At 27.9% G+C, this 11,502-nt stretch overlaps 2 long non-coding RNA genes across 2 annotated transcripts; both read left to right on the top strand.

The window, feature by feature from the left end:
* Nucleotides 1-3,051: 3,051 nt before the first annotated feature.
* On the top strand, nt 3,052-5,184 carry LOC121229718 (uncharacterized). The gene is made up of 2 exons (XR_005927638.1): nt 3,052-3,128; nt 3,601-5,184. It is a non-coding gene; the product is annotated as an uncharacterized lncRNA (long non-coding RNA).
* A 4,470-nt stretch (nt 5,185-9,654) lies between these two features.
* LOC121229716 (uncharacterized) lies at nt 9,655-10,549 on the top strand. Its single transcript, XR_005927636.1, has 2 exons — nt 9,655-9,813; nt 10,116-10,549. It is a non-coding gene; the product is annotated as an uncharacterized lncRNA (long non-coding RNA).
* The last annotated feature ends 953 nt before the right edge of the window (nt 10,550-11,502 follow it).

The raw sequence follows: 11,502 nt of genomic DNA, 5'->3' as shown, positions 1-11,502 counted from the left end.
TTAAATTGATATGATTTAATTTTTGTATTTTTATAATATCATTAATCATGGTTAAAATATTGAGGTTGAATTTTTTTTTAAATCTTTATTTTAATATGGTGAAATAGATTGTATTATAAATGTGTTTTTAAGAATGTTAATTATTTATATTAATTAATCTCATTATAAAAATAAAAAATTAAATTATATCAAATTTAATTATAAAAATTAAATCTTACTCTTATATATATAGTATATGCATACAAATATTACAAGGTTTTTAATGTGTTCATAATATAAAAATTTGGCTCGTGGTAAGGAATGAAAGTAAGTATTTATAGGAGGGAAATGTACTACATAACTCCTTAGCCCTTTTTTTTTATATATAATTTTTAGTGGTGTTGTGTAAATTATATATTTTTTATAATAAATTCTTTTAATTTGCTTATATTTAATAATTCAATTTAGTTTACATAATAAGCTATTGTAAGTTTTAAAACCGTTTAAAAAAATCTTTTTAAATATATTATTATTTTTACAAATTAAATCAACTATTAAAATTGAAGATATTTAAAAATAAAAATAATGTTATAATAAATATAAATTATTTAGTGGTTAAAATATTTAAATTTAATTAATAATCTATATTCACTAATTAATAATTAAAATTAAGTTAAAAACTATACACTAAAATAGAATTTCACAATCTACTATTACAATATTTATATTTTAAAAATAATTTCAAAATATCATTTATTTAAATTCAATTTAATATCAATAATCATGTTTTTAAAATTAAACTTATATATGTTTTAATTTCATAAGCATATTATTAATGAAACATTATAAAAATTTATGAAATATTTTAATAAACATTTAAATGGATAAAGAAAACTAAAATTGTATATAGAGAGAATCTTGTTTTAAATAAATTAGTTTTATATGTTTTAATAACTTCGAGTTAGCCTTGTCCCCTGCCGGTTACCTGCCCCTGGGTTGAATAAGCTGGGGCTTGGATAACATCATTTTGATTTCATATAGCTTTTGTTTGTCCAGTAAATTAAACTTCACTAATAATTTTTTTATTAAATATAATTATAAAAACAAATTTTAGTATTTTACTTTTATCCTAATTGTCATTGTTGATTTTTTCTTTTCAAGACCGCTATAATTTTAATTAATTAATTTTTATAAAAATCTTTAAAAATTATTATATTGAAAAGTTTTTAAAATATAATTTATAAATTTTTTTATTAATAACTAGAAATTCTATTATATACGTATGTGTGGGAAAACTACGTATTTAGAACACGTGTATATTTAAAAATAATATACAATAAACAATCAAATGTGAGGTTAAGTAATAACAATAACACATGTAATATGTACAAAATTACAATAAAAAATTAGTTCAAATTGTAACATCAACTTAATCAACGACACTATCAATATTAGAAATTTGTACATCCACTTTGTAGGTGAAAAATAATAACAATTATTAATTTGAAAAATTAAAAATATGAAAGGAAATTATTTTTTTACGGTTTAGGTCCTTAAGATTGAATCCTCGATTTTTTTTTTATTACAATTCAAGCCTTTAATATCTTAATAAATAAAATCATCCAAAACAAATCAAGCATAAAGCTAAGACAAACAAAAAGTTTCCACTCCAACAAAAAGCAATTCCAATTTTTTAAAAAAAAATAATTTAAAGATGATAACCACTGATGAATTAAATATTTTGTCTAAGACCAATATATTGTAACCTATCCACATCAATTCGGTATAAAACGCACTCATTGTGTATGATTGATTTCATCAAACAACAAAAGCAAAGACAAAGGTGAGGGAAGCTTCATTTCCCAATAAGAGGTTTCTCTTTATTTCTGTTGGTTGGTTGGGAACCGTATAGTTTTTCTACTACATGGTTATCTGCCAGGACTAAATAGTGATTGAGATATATTATCTTCTTTAAAAGAAAAACAAAGATGTCGAGAGTCGGGGTTTCAATCATTGGTGTGGTGGGAGTCATAATTGGCGTTGTGTCTACAATTCATTGGACTCAAAAATGATAATGAAACATTATCTCCACAAGCAGTTTTTTAACTTTTGTTCTGTAACGATTTGAGTTTCAATGGTGTTGACAATTACAGTTTTGGGACCTCGTTTCGGTAAACTTAGTCCATAGATATTAAATAATGATATTTACGGGGTTATTATATAAATGAATTGAAATTTTGTTAAGTGATTTAACCGAAATTATGGTTAATTAAGGTCCGAGAATTAAATTATAAAAGTTCAATTGCTGTAAATTTTTAATTGACTAATGACTTGGGGACCTAAATAGAAATTAACCAAAAGTACAAAATAGTGATTAAATCATTCCTAAATAACAGTTGGTGGATGATGATGCTATATTCTATTATGAATAAATAATTTGTTAATTTAACTTAATAAACTAAGCTTAAAGTAATTAAATTAGATTAATTATTATTAATTATAGTATAAAAGGGGGAGTTACTAGAAAATTCCACCACTTTCTTCCTCAACTCACCATCTTCCATTTTTGAAACCAAAGAAAAACTATTTTGGATGTTTCAACATTCGACCACTTGATTTGGTATGAAATTCAAGTCCTTGTAATTTTTTTTATAGATTTAAGGTCATAAGTGTAACAGTCCGAATTAGACCCTAGTCAGAACGGTAGTTTCGGAACCACGAATCTGAGTCAAAAAAATATTTAAAAATTATTTACTGTGTTTATTTTGTGTGAATTTATATCTGTGAAATTTTCGTGCTTTAATTTTGTCATTTGAGTGCCTAATTAAATAAAAGGGCTTAATCGCAAAAAATAAAAATTTGGTGGTTAAATGTGAAAGTATTTAATTGAACTTATCTTTATAATTTGGAGCATTTATTATGCAATATAACCATTTTTAATATGATGGACGGTAATAACCATTGCTTATAATTGTTTAAAATTTTAATTAAAAGGTTAAATAAGTAAAATAATAAACATGTTAATATATAATAAAACATATAATAAGTTGTCATACATTTTTCCTTTCATAAATTCATCACCGAATATCAAAACAAGAAAGAAAAAGAAAAAAGCTTGGATGGTTCGGCCATGGTTGATCTTGATTAAGGTATGTAACTAGCTCGGTTTTTGATAATTTCTACGTTTTTGAGATCGTTGCTTAATAACCTTCAAGACCCAAGCTTTAATTTTTTATTTTGATGAATATTTTGAGTTGTGCTATTGTTAATAGTTTGTGATTTTTGTTGTTTGTTGATGAAATATGAAAGATATGTTTTAGATTAACATATTTTGTATTGGAGTTTTTGATGATTTTGAGTAATTAGGATTAAATTGCAAAAATAATAATTTTAGGGACTAAAGTGTGAAATAAATGAAATATATGGGCTTGAATGAACGCTAGGAATATTCGGCCAAACATGGGTATCTTGAAATTTTGAATGTTTTGTGTTTTGTTCAATAGGGACTAAATTGTAAAAAGTGTAAAAGTCAGGGGTAAAACGGTAATTTGACCATTTATGTGTTTTTGGACTAAATTGAATGAAAATATGTTTGAATGAACTTAATTTGAATATGTTTAGATCAAGAACCAAAGAAATCAGATTTGGATTGGAGAAAAACGAAAGTTGTTGACTAGTTGTCCCGTTCCGTTTTACATCGTCCGAGGTAAGTTTATAGGCAAATAGATGTGTTTAATTGTAGATAAATGCTAAACATATATGCTGGAATGAAAAATATGAATTTATATATGCTTATGCCGAATTTGAATAAACTTGGTAACCATGTTCAAGCATTCGTTAACCGAGTTACGGCGTCCGAAAGCCCCGTATGAACCTTAGGAATAGTTAGGATACATATGTCATGACATAGGATTTTGATATGTGATGTGCGAGTAAGACCATGGCATCGATATGTGACTTCGATATATGTGTGCGAGTACGACCCTGTCTGGGACAGTGGCATCGATATGTGGTTACATGTAAGACCTCGTCTGGGACGTTGGCATTGTACGATATATGTGTGACTATCCGAGTGTCCTATCCAATTTCGAATGGATCGATAAGTTGAGATCAAATGTGCAAAAGTGAGCTACAATGGTCAGGTATGAATTGGCTTATTACCTATTTGAAACTAAGTGAGTAAGTTACTTAATATTTGTTGCAAAACATGCTTGAAGTAAAGTAAGAACATATGTGAATGTGAAAAAGGTATTCGGCCTTGTAAATAAATAATATGAACATTATTGAAATTATTTTTGAATATATGCAATTGGTGGTATATTCGGCCATTGATATAAATATATATATGATTGTTACACTTTGACTTACGAGTGTATGCATATAAGTGTATGTGTATTTGGTATGATAAAGATGTTTTAGCTTGGTCATTGAATGATAGTTTGTTAATGTATCTTTATATATAAAAGTGTTCATTCGGTCATTACTATGCTTATGCATAAGAATCAGTATTTTGATTCATGAGTGTAAGTATATGTGCTCACATAATGATATTTAGCTTTGAAATTGAAGGATATTTTTCTTATATATATGTATGTGTATTCGGCCATACAATATAAATATGTATGAGATTATTATCCTTTGAACTATGAATTTATGCATATAAAAATATATGTACTAGTTATGATAAAGATATTTTGGCTTGGAAATTGAATGATAGTTTGTTAAAATATATATATGTTCATTCGGCCATGAATAATATACAAGTGAAAGTAAATATAAAATACATGAATTTGTAAGCTTAAAGATTTAAAGTAACTATGATAGTAAAATTTGGTTTAGTTTATATGATTTAATTATGTAACTAAGTTGTTTATTTGCTTATGACTTACTAAGCTATGTAAGCTTACTCTGTTTGTGTTCATGTTTACCTCAGTTTTATAGATTTTGGATTCAAGTTTCGAGCTCGAGAATCGTCAGAGAAGCTTATCACACTATCGACTGTCTTCGGTATTTTATAAGCTGAATTTTCGAACCTATGACATGTATAGGCTAGATTGTAATTTGAAATGTTGGATTTTGGTTTTGTATAATTTAGGCCATGCGAAAATGGCCTAACTTCAATGCTTTATTACGGTTTTGTTTGATTATGGCTTACGTTCATTTGGTTATTATGCTATATGTCCTGAATGAATGGTATTTGTGATATCTATTTTGTGCATTGAAGTTGGTTAGTGATTTTAAATGTGTGCATTTGGTTGATTCGGCTATGACATATGGATAGATAAAAGTATAAGTGAATTTGGTTGTTAATTTGGTCAAGGTGTTACTCATGATTTGGTATTAAAGGATGATAGGTTATATTCGAATATAGAAAAAGTTTATTTTGATATGTTTATTACATGGTAGATAAGATTTGTGTATGGGATATATGTTTATATTTGGCTATTGATTTATTCTTGTAAAGTATAAATTGTATCATGAATTGATTTGGAAGCTAGTATAATGTACTTGTGTACTCGGTTATTTGGTGAAAATATATGAAAGGGTTATGGTCAACTTGGTGATTCGATACCTGTATAAATTTATATATGTATATATATATTTACACAAGATAAAATGGTATGACACATTTATTAACTCAAGGTATATATGTATAAGGATAAAAGGTGGTGTTTCAGTTATGAAGTAAATGATGTTTGTGTTTGAGTGATAATATGTAATGCATTAATTAGTAAAATGTATGTCAAGAATATGTGGTACATTGGAGTATGCTTATGTTATAAAATAATGATAGGTATAACTATATGGATTTGATAATTATTTGAAAATCAATTAATATGCACTAGTAGATCTTGGTTGCTGAATAAACATGAAATGAATATGTTTATGTATCGTTTTCGAATGGCACATTATTTGAACATTTTGGATAATTTATTTGAGTGGTTTAATTGGTTAAGTTGATGATATATTTTGGCATATGCTAAGTGGATTATATAATTATTTATTTATGTTATGCAAATGTAGTAATAAGGCAAATGAATGGTATTATGGAATATTTCATTTATAAGAAAGGAAATAATGTATGTTTGATTGTATAAAGTATGTGCATAACATTTGTTTGATAATTAAAATATTTTATATTTTAATTATTCAAATGTCATCAAAGTTAAAAGTATACATATTTGATAAGTATGTGAAATGAAATGCATATATATAATAAAAAAAATTACTAGATGATTAACCTTGTAAAGAAAGTCTATTCTGAATTGTTTTATGATCGGTAATGTCTTGTAACCCCATTTCAGCGACGGATACGGGTTAGGAGTGTTACAATAAGAACTTGATTTAGCTAGCACATGTACCAATTTGAAAAATTGTTAAATTTTTAGAAAGATTCTGTTGTTGATTTCTTGAAGAATTAGGTGTGAAAATGATAGAAATTAAGATTAGTAAAAAAGACTAAATTATAAAGCTTAATTGTTAGTTTTATGCATTAGGGACCAAATTGAATAAAATGAAAAATTGTTAAACTTTTAGTAGAAATAGAAAGTAGGAGGTTCCTAATGAATATATGTGAAATCGGATATTAATTCGAAGCTAGGAATTGATAGTTAGGCTAGTTTTGGGTTTAGGGACTAAATTGAATAGATTTTAAAATATGATTGGCTTATTTTTTTATTAGGGACCAAATATTCAAGCATAACAATGCCAACCTTATTAAACAAATGCTTCTTTCACCACTTGAGCCATTTCCAACAAACACATATATGTATATGACATATAGTCATTCAAAGTCCAAGCTACATTTATGATCCAGAATACCGTAATTCGACATATCATAACATCATACTTTTATACCAAACCATACCTACAAATACCATTTGGATGCCATTCAAGATATCATATTAAGCTATCACCCAACTATTACTTATTGAACAACTTTATACCATTCTCATAGCATTATCTCAACCAATCCACATTCAAAATTTGGTCATCATACACACTTATATACATAACATGCAAGCATCAAAAATCAAGTATCACATCGGCTCAAGTTCATGAGTAATCAAAATGATACATATGCAATACAGCTTCTGTATACATGCTACATAACCAAGTTCGGAATGATTAAAAATCTACCGAGTCAAAAGCTAGAAAGTGTGGGCTCTGAGTTGATCCGATCGACGCGTTTCACAAAAGATAATTACAAGACAGGAAAAGTAACTGAATAAGCATTACGAATTCTTAATAAGTTCATAGAAGCTAAAACAATAAACTTGCCTCGTTTCACAATTAACAAAACGAATTAGCGAACTATACCATTTTCCTATTTTCACATTTAACATCAATAAGAAGTGATCATCAGATATAGGTCTTATATCATTTCAATCTATAAGATACAATTCAATTCAATGACATTCAATCAGTATCATCAAATATATATACTTCAGTTACATTATTCAATCATTATATAACATATCAGTTTAGAACATACATCATTATTTCAATAATTCAGTCTTATATTTCCATTTCTATCACATTACATATTACGATTCATTCAATTACCTTGTTTCCACAATCATTCATCCCAATGAAATATAATAAATAGATACAGATATGCGGGTAACCACCAAAACACACCAGATTGCTCGTTTGAGTGATAACTCTAATACATACCTGAGCATCGAAGTGTTAAGGCCATAGGCAACATATGTCATAAGACATTACATCCCTCTAAAACACACCAAGGTCTCCATAGAGACTGTCGAGACCTCTTTAAAGACGAGTTTTAGAAAATGGGAATCGACTTTAAGAAAAACGAAAACGGGAGTCGCCACCAATCTTTTTAGGTGTGATTGGATCACCTTATAAAATGTTTTGTTTTAAAACATTAATTTTGGTCTACGAAAGTCGAGAAAACGGATTCGGGAGTCGGTTACGTACGAGGAAGGGTTAGCACCCTCGTAACGCCCAAAAATTGGTACCTAATTGATTATCAAGTGTCTTTAATGTCGGAAGTTTAAAACTTTTAAGATGCAATCCTCTTTAGAATATTTTAAGCTTGAAAATTAGAGTTCACTTGTATCAAATGAATCAAAATATTACATCCAATAAGTTAGGAAGCAATATTTTTAAGACATTCGAAGCTAAGCTAGCCCTTTTTGAAAATCCCTATCTCAAAATGACAAAACGTCATATCCAGTAAGTTAAGACACAACGCTTTGAAATTCCAAGACAGTTGCTCGTATTTTGAAAACCTTAAAAACATAGAAGGGTGCTTGACTATTCAAACTCAACGAGAAAAGTTGCAACCCAGTAAGTTAGGGCACTACCTTTCTCGAAGTTTCTAAATACCAAGCATTGCCTTTTTATTTTTGAAAACTTTTGAATCTCGTTTTTAATTAACGCATGAAGAACCATATATATACATTATAACATGTAAGATAGCATATTACAATAATAGGTAGCTAAAACATGCATTTAAATAATATGATAGCAATTATATAAATGTCCTATACTAGATACATACATAAATATAGCAAATCTTAGTTACATAACAACATACATATTAAGATATACATAGCATATATTGAAGATGAATAAGCAAAATATACGAACATACAAAGTAATAATTAATTTAAAAAAAAATGATGCATGATATACAATTAGACATATAAATATATATACCAAACAAATGTGATAATATATAAAAAATAATAATAATAATGTAGTAACATATATATATCAAACAAACAACACTTAATAATATGATGAAACTAGCATTTAATATATAAATGATATAAAATATAACAATATCTAAAAGATTTAATACATATTAAAATATAAAATAAAGTGAGTAATTATTTAAAAAATATACATATATAATTAAAATAAAATATTTAATAATGCGTGATAATAATATAGATAATATATATGTAATGAAAAATAATTTTATAACACATGGTATAAAGTATAATTTTTTTAAAAAAAACATGAATAAATAATTAATAGAATATATAATACCAATTTTGTACAAAAATCTATCAAAATAATAATATAGATAATAATATACAAAAATACATAATAAATATGATGTAATAATAATATAAAATAACATATATTAAAGTGTAAAATAATATAATAATAAAATATAAAATAGTATAATAAATATTATGTAATAAAATATAATATAGATATAGGTAAATAATAATATATAAATAAAGTTTTTTTTTAAAAATGACTAAAATTGAATTAAAATAAAAACCAGAGGCTAATTTTAAAAAAGAAAGGGTTTGGACCCAATTGCAACGCCTATGTAAACCCCAGAGACTCATGGGGAAAAATTCCCTTACCCCTAAAACGGCACCGTTTTAATCCAGGACTTAAAGTGGCTATTGCAGGGACTAAATTAAAATTGAAACAAAATATTAGGGCCAAATTATAATAATATAATGGATTTATAAAATTAAAAAATGCAGAGGGACCAATTAAACAAATATCCCAAGACTTAAAGAAACGCTATCCTCCTTCAGGTTTTCGGATCAACACGCGGACCTTGGAAGCTTTAGAACGACATTATTTTGTGCTTATTGAATTAAACCAAAACGGCACCGTTTCGTTTAGGCTATATAAGCCAAATTATAAGTTTAAAAATTATTTCTGAAATCTGTTTTAAAAAAAGAAAGAAACTCTCTGAAAGAGAGTTGGGGAGGGGCTCTCGGAGTGTCACCGGACCTCCGTCCAGGGGTTCGCACGCGCTCACGCGCCCCCGTCGTCTCCACTGCATACGGTGGCTGGAGGTTGAAAAACCTCGCCTTCCAACGCCGATTAAAGGTATATTCCTTTCCCTTTTATTTTCTACAATATTTGCGTGTATTTAAAGAGAAAAATAATAATCACTGAGTATCCTTTCTTAATTGTCGATTTTTAGTATAAAAAATGAGTTCTGTTTTTTATTGAATCTCTCTTCCCGTATTACAAGTCTGAAGAAGGGCTTTATAGCCTTTAAACTATCCATATTTAGGAAAGAAATCTTTGATTTCTTTCCTTACTTGTTCGAGTTTATCTGCTGCTATTTGTCATCTTTTGTCTGTTTAGTTTCCTTTTCTGCTCCGTTTTCCTTTCTCTTTTAGCAGGTAATCAAGGAAAATCTAGCGATGATCGTGCTGGTGATGTAGATCTACTGGTGGCGTTGATTACGGCATGACTCGGAGCCTGGAATCGTGGCCTTGATGGTGAGCAGCTGGAACGACGAGAACTGAAGGGACGTGACACTTGGCCTAGCTTCTAGATCCTTCCATTTGCGGCGTCTAGGGTTTCAGAAACCCTAGGTCTTCCCTCATCTGCTAAACATTTGGGCGTCTTGGGCCCCGGGTGTAATGGGTCTGCTGGGTTTACACTAAAACCGAGTGTAGGACTTTTGGTAGTTGGGTCGGGTATAGGGTAGTGGTAGGTTTATTGGGTTGTAACCAGTTTTGGGCTTATCAGGCCTTGAGGCCTGTTTATTTGTAAATGGACTTTATGTTTAAACATTTATTTTTGGTATTAAAGCACAGGTAAATTTGGGCTATTACAGAGACAATTAGTAACAACTGTCTCTGTAGAGACAAAGTTCGGTAATCTGCAACAAATGCTGAATTTCGGTATAAATAGTGAATTCTCTATACATCAGTATCATTACACACCATATCCCGTATAGCGCGCATATAACCCTATTGGCATGCCAGTTATATCCTATCCATTCTTACGTTCATCTGGACACATTTAACATATTAGTTAATTTATTTACAATTCAGACATTTTCTCTCATTTTTATCCCAATTTGTATACAATTCAAAATATATTCACACAACATAAATTTATAATTCAAACACCTACATTACATTTGTATATAAAACAATACCATATGAACTAACCTGGAAATAACGTTAGTAAATGAAGTGTCGAGGACTAATTCGCAATTTTCCTTTTCCTCGATTATCTACCAGTTGATTCAAATCTTGATGTATTTAGTAATTCATTTCAATTTATCAGTTTCAATCACTTATACTATCTCATTCCATGTATATCACATATTAATTTCACTTTTCACAATTTCCCCCAAAGTTTTTCATTTTATTCAATTTAATCCCTAAAACTAAAACAATCATATCTTCACATTTAAGCCCCGTTTTGCAATCCAATTTCAATCACATCATTTTACATCTCTTTAATATCTATAATTACATAAATTTCATGCTAATTTCGAATTATTTTTAATTTTGTTCTTATGCTCAAAACTAGCATTTAAACTTTACAATTTAATCTCTTTCATTTCTAAGCTTAAAAGCTAACATATAAACACCAAAAGCTTCAAAATTTATCAATAGTAATTTTTATAAAATTTAACATTTTTACAAATTAATGCTCGGGTTAACTAAATCAAGCTACAACGATTTCAAAAATATAAAATTTACGAAAATCATATTTTAGAATCACTTACATGCAATAGTCGAATGCTACGGAATTTTTTAAGCTCTCAAT

Source organism: Gossypium hirsutum, chromosome A01 (genome assembly GCF_007990345.1).
Source record: "Gossypium hirsutum isolate 1008001.06 chromosome A01, Gossypium_hirsutum_v2.1, whole genome shotgun sequence".
Lineage (NCBI taxonomy): Eukaryota > Viridiplantae > Streptophyta > Magnoliopsida > Malvales > Malvaceae > Gossypium > Gossypium hirsutum.
The sequence above is the reverse complement of the archived record's forward strand: the minus strand, read 5'-3'. Positions and strand labels throughout refer to the sequence as shown.